The sequence below is a fragment of the Lathyrus oleraceus genome, chromosome 2 (genome assembly GCF_024323335.1).
Source record: "Lathyrus oleraceus cultivar Zhongwan6 chromosome 2, CAAS_Psat_ZW6_1.0, whole genome shotgun sequence".
In the NCBI taxonomy this organism is placed as follows: Eukaryota; Viridiplantae; Streptophyta; class Magnoliopsida; order Fabales; family Fabaceae; genus Lathyrus; species Lathyrus oleraceus.
Genome location: NC_066580.1, coordinates 183358 through 189985, shown reverse-complemented (window position 1 = coordinate 189985; position 6628 = coordinate 183358).

Genomic DNA, 6628 nt, shown 5'->3' with positions numbered 1-6628 from the left:
CATCACCAAGCCAAGATCTACACAAATATCCTAATGAATTTCAAAATTAGAGAGATCGAATCATAACCTCTTGAAGAGCAGCAAGCTGAAATCGTGCTATCCAAGGCTTGTGATGATTCCAAACTCCTCTACAATGCTTGTGGAGATGATTACGGGTGAGATTGAAGCTCAATTGCACGTGAATTCAGTAGATTTTGAAAATTCCATGGATGCTTCAAGCTTTGAATCTGGTCCAAACTGGCACGATTTGCTCTAATTCCACGTTCAATCTTGCTCAACAATGCTTCCTCATCATGAATCCAGTACTATAAATGGCTCTTGTGTGAAGAATTGCAAAATATTTTTGAGAGAAAAATTTGGATGATTTTCAAGATTCAGATCTGAAATGAATGTTAATCCTGAAAACAGTTGAGATTATCCTTATATATCTCATGCTAATGATGCTGAAAACTTGTTTAAGCCTAATGCAATTGAGATTAGCAACTTATGAGGTGTATGTGCAAAATGGTATTTTCACCTCATGCACTTCATGCATGCGTGAACTGTAACACCCCGATAAAATAAGATAATTATTTAATTTAAGTTAATATTATATTTATTAATTTAATTAAATAATTTAGAATATTATTGGATTTTATTATTGGAATATATAAGTTGGAATAAGAAAAAGAGTTTCATTTGGTAAAGAGGGTTTTCACGTGAAAACAGAGAAGCGGCAGAGAAGTGGAGAAAGGGCAAAGAGGAAGAGCAAGAGAACGAAGGTTGGAGAAGAGAAAAGCTTGAAGCTAAAGGATTGCCGGATTAACTCAGGTAAGGGGGGTTTATCGTCGTTTAATGGGTATTATGGGTTAACATGTAATGGGTAGTGATAAGCCGTTGATTTGACCCTAATTGGATTATGAATGTTGAAAAATTGTGATGAATAGATGATGTGAAAACTGTAATTGAATCTGTATTTGGGTTAGTTGTGATTTTCCGAACGTATAGCTTTTTACGGAGTCGAAATCGGAGGTCCGAAAGTCCTCCAACGGTGGAAAATGCGGAGAATTCTGCGTCCGTTTCGCTGTTAGCACAGGGACAGCTTTCTGTCTTGCGTTAACCGGTTAACCCAGGGCGTTAACCGGTTAACACTGTTTTGAATTATGGAAAAAATTGCTGTCTGTCTTGCGTTAACCGGTTAACACTGTTGAGTTTTGCCAGAAAGCGTGTTCTGTCCTGCGTTAACCGGTTAACCCAGGGCGTTAACCGGTTAACACTGTTGAAAAGTGGGAAAATTGGTATTTAAATGTTGTGTACATATTTGATGGTTGGCCTATATCGGTGTGTGATATAGTAGGGATCATTTCCCGTTGTTTTGAGTAGTATAGATATTAGTAGAGGGTGCTAATACTGTGATTGACTTATTTGGCATGACATGATATGATTATGTGATAAATATGCTGATGATGTGTGAAAATATGCATAATGTTGTGAATGTATATATTATGTATGTAATTGTGGATGGACTGTTTTATGGCTTAGAGTGTGAGCATATGTCCATTGTGGATCGTTGTTGATGGTTGTATGCTAGGTGATTTAGCATGCATAGTGTGGCCTTTATGGTGGTAGCTAATTCCCATGGTGAGGAATTAGTGAGTTAGTCATTGTGGACTGTTGTTGATGTTTGCATGCTAGGTGATTTAGCGTGCATAGCATAGCCCTTGGGGTGGTAGCTAATTCCCATGGTGAGGAATTAGTGAGTGAGTCACTAGGTCTCAAATGAGTGGGACTAGTGAGCTTGGTAGCCGTACCTGGATTTGGTCGGTGAGGTTGAACTATGTATTCACGAATAGTCGGTACCGCATGCATGGAGTCTCATTGTATAATGTATGTATGGCGTATAATATGAATGGATGTGTTCCAATATTATACGTGTGTTTTGTGGTTGTGTTGAGTATGAGTATGAGTATGAGTATGATTATGAGTTTATGTTGCCGTTGCTGAATGTGTGATATGATTAGGGTGATGAAATGTGTTAATTTACTTAACATTACATGATATTTTATAATGCTTATTATATCGATTGAGGAACTCACCCTTACAACTATTTTTCAGGTAACGAGCAGTGATTGAGTAGGAGCTAGTACTTGGAGTCTAGTGTAGTTCCTTAGTGGGTCATGCTCTGGTAGATGTAACATCGGGAAGGGATGTTTTAATTGTTTTATTGTTGGTTGTTGAACCAGTTTACATGTAATGTGTTACATGTTTTGCATGATTGATTTGATTTCTATCCGCTGCGAATTATGCAATGTTTATTTTGATTAAATAAAGAGCATGACAGTTATTTTGGTGAATGGTGTGAAGTGATTGTGTGACACCTTTAATTGCATATCTACTCTGATATATATTTGTTGTTTTAATTAAATATTTGGGGTATTTTAGAAGGGTGTTACATTAGTGGTATCAGAGCATAGTCGGTCGAGTCGAGTCGTAATTATTCTGTTTCCCCTGTACGTGATAGGTGTTGTGTAACCCTATCAGTACTTATTGTTTTATCTTGTTGGGTTCTCAGAATAGAGATGGCTGGAAGAGGTAGAGACGATGCTGCGATTGCTGAGGCTCTGGGTATGCTAGCTGGAGTACTTGGAGGGAATCCGAATGTTGTGGGAATGGGAGCTGCTCGTCAACTGAGTGAGTTCCAGAAGAACAATCCTCCAATGTTCAAGGGAGCATACGATCCAGATGGTGCTCAGAAGTGGTTGAAGGAAATCGAGAGGATCTTCCGAGTGACTGAGTGTGCCGATAACCAGAAGGTCAGGTTCGGTACGCATATGCTGTCAGAGGAAGCAGATGATTGGTGGGTTGCTACCCGCTCTGAGTTGGAAGCTGCTAGGGATGCTGAGATCACTTGGGCTGTGTTCAGAGAGAGATTCCTGAGGAAGTACTTTCCAGAAGATGTCAGAGGAAAGAAAGAGATAGAGTTCTTAGAATTGAAGCAGGGTAACAGGTCTGTTACTGAGCATGCTGCTAAGTTCACAGAGCTGTCGAAATATTACACTCCCTATGATGAGGCTACTGGGGAATTTTCGAAATGTGTGAAGTTTGAGAACGGGTTACGTCCCGAGATCAAGCAGGCTATTGGGTATCAGCGGATCAGAGTGTTCTCTGACTTGGTTGACTGTTGCAGGATTTTCGAACAGGATACCAAGGCCAGAGCGGAGAGCTATCAGCAGAGGGTTGATAGGAAAGGCAAGAATCAGAATGATCGTGGAAAACCGTATGCAGCTGGCAAAGGTTTCCAGAGGCAGAGTGGAATGAAGAGGCCTAGTGGGGGAGACTCCAGTGCTCCTGCTAAGTGTTACAGGTGTGGTCAGGCTGGACATCGTATCCATGAGTGTACCAGTATTGAGAAGAAGTGTTTCAAGTGTGGAAAAGGTGGTCACTTGGCTGCAGAGTGCCGGTTGAAGACTGTGACTTGTTTCAACTGTGGAGAGGTGGGTCATATCAGTCCACAGTGTCCTAAGCTGAAGAGAGAGAACCAGTCGGAGGCAAGGTCTTTGCTTTATCGGGTTCTGAGACTTATGCAGATGATCGTTTGATCCGAGGTACGTGTTATATTAATGGCTTTCCTCTTGTAGCTATTATTGACACCGGTGCGACTCATTCCTTTATATCTTTGGATTGTGCTGTGAAACTTAAATTAGAGATATCTGAGATGCATGGAAGTATGGTGATTGATACTCCTGCGAAGGGTTCAGTGACTACTACTTCAGTTTGTTTGAATTGTCCTTTGAGTATTTTTGGTAGAGACTTTGGGATGGACCTTGTGTGTCTTCCACTAGTGCAGATTGATGTTATCCTGGGTATGAACTGGTTGGTGTTTAACCGAGTTTATATCAACTGTTTTGATAAGACTGTGATCTTTCCTGAGATTGAGGAAGGAAAGAGTTTGTTTCTATCAGCAAGGCAGGTGAATGAGGCAGTAGCAGATGGGGCAGAGTTGTTTATGCTGTTAGCGACTTTGGAGGCTAAAGATAAACTGGTGATTTGCGATCTAGCCGTGGTGTGTGATTTTCCTGATGTGTTTCCTGAAGAAGTGAATGAATTACCGCCAGAGCGTGAAGTTGAGTTCTCGATTGATTTGGTACCTGGTACTAGGCCGATATCGATGGCTCCGTACCGTATGTCTGCTGTTGAGTTAACTGAATTGAAGAGTCAGCTGGAAGATCTGTTGGATAAGAAATTTATTCGTCCGAGTGTGTCACCGTGGGGTGCACCAGTGTTATTGGTTAAGAAGAAAGAAGGTACTATGAAGTTGTGTGTGGACTACAGGCAACTGAATAAAGTGACGATCAAGAATCGGTATCTTTTGCCGAGGATTGATGATTTGATGGATCAGTTGGTTGGTGCGAGTGTGTTCAGCAAAATAGATTTGAGATCGGGGTATCATCAGATACGTGTGAAAACTGAGGATATTCAGAAGACTGCTTTCAGAACAAGGTATGGACACTATGAGTATTTTGTAATGCCTTTTGGTGTGACTAATGCGCCTGGAGTATTTATGGAGTATATGAATAGGATTTTCCATCCGTACCTAGACAAGTTTGTTGTGGTATTTATTGACGATATTTTGGTGTATTCGAAATCTGAAGAAGAGCATGCTGAACATTTGAGAGTGGTTTTAGGAGTTCTACGAGAAAAGAAGTTATTTGCTAAACTCTCTAAGTGTGAATTTTGGTTAGAAGAAGTTAGTTTTCTTGGTCATGTGATTTCAAGAGGTGGTGTTGCTGTTGATCCTTCTAAGATAGAAGCGGTATCTAAGTGGGAAGCTCCTAAGTATGTTGCTGAGATTCGAAGTTTCCTTTGTTTGGCAGGTTATTATAGGAAATTCATTGAGGGATTTTTTAAGTTGGCGTTACCGTTGACGATGTTGACTAGAAAGGGGCAAGCGTTTGTTTGGGACTCAAAATGTGAAGAAGGTTTCCAAGAGTTAAAGAGAAGGTTAACTACTGCTCCTATTCTGATATTACCAAGGCCGTCAGAACCATTTGAGGTTTACTGTGATGCTTCATTGTTGGGTTTGGGTGGTGTGTTGATGTAGAATAAGCAGGTTGTAGCTTATGCTTCGAGACAACTGAAGGTTCATGAGAGGAACTATCCGACACACGATTTAGAGTTGGCAGCTGTGGTGTTTGTTCTGAAGTTATGGAGGCATTACTTGTACGGGTCAAGATTTGAGGTTTTCAGTGACCATAAAAGTTTAAAGTATTTATTTAATCAGAAAGAGCTGAATATGAGACAGAGGAGATGGTTAGAGTTTCTGAAGGATTATGACTTTGGTTTGAATTACCTTCCGGGTAAAGCAAACGTAGTGGCTGATGCATTGAGTCGGAAATCATTGCATATGTCTATGTTAATGGTTAAGGAATTGGATTTAATTGAGCAGTTTAGAGACTTGAGTTTGGTGTGTGAGAGTACTCACAATAGTGTTAAATTGGGAATGTTGAAGTTAACGAGTGGTATTCTGGATGAGATTAGAGAGGGTCAGAAATCCGATGTGCTTTTGGTTGATAAGTTGACTCTAGTGAATCAGGTCAAGGTGGTGAATTCAGAGTTGATGAGAATGGTGTTTTGAAATTTGGTAATCGGGTGTGTATTCCGAATGTTACCGAACTTAAGAAGAGTATTCTTGAGGAAGGACATCGTAGTGGCCTGAGTATTCATCCTGGAGCTACGAAGATGTATCATGATTTGAAAAATTTATTTTGGTGGCCGGGAATGAAAAGAGAAATTGCGAGTTTTGTTTATTCTTGTTTGACTTGTCAGAAGTCAAAGATTGAGCATCAGAAGCCGTCTGGGCTAATGCAACCGTTGGCTATTCCAGAGTGGAAGTGGGATAGTATCAATATGGATTTTGTTTCGGGTTTACCGAGGACGATTAAGAATTTTGAAGCTATTTGGGTGATTGTTGACAGATTGACAAAATCGGCTCATTTCATTCCGATCAGAATGGATTATCCGTTAGAGAGATTTGCTGAATTGTATATTGAGAAAATTGTAAGTTTGCATGGTATTCCGTCGAGTATTGTTTCGGACAGAGATCCTAGATTTACATCGAAGTTCTGGGAAGGTTTGCAGAGGGCTATGGGAACTAAGCTGAGATTGAGTTCTGCATATCATCCGCAGACTGATGGTCAGACTGAGAGGACGATTCAGTCACTAGAGGATCTTTTGAGGGCTTGTGTTTTGGAAAAGGGAGGTGCTTGGGATTGTTATTTACCTTTGATTGAGTTTACCTACAACAATAGTTTTCATTTGAGCATTGGTATGGCACCGTTTGAAGCTTTGTATGGTAGGAGATATCGGACACCTTTATGTTGGTATGAGTCCGGTGAGAGTGCTGTGGTTGGACCGGAGATTGTTCAACAAACTACGGAAAAGATTAAGATGATTCAGGAGAAGATGAGAATTGCTCAGAGTCGTCAGAAGAGTTATCACGACAAGAGGAGGAAGTCACTTGAGTTTCAAGAGGGAGATCATGTGTTTCTTCACGTTACTCCGATAACTGGGGTTGGTCGAGCTTTGAAGTCGAAGAAGTTGACACCTCGATTTATTGGTCCTTATTAGATTTTGGAGAGGATAGGGGAGG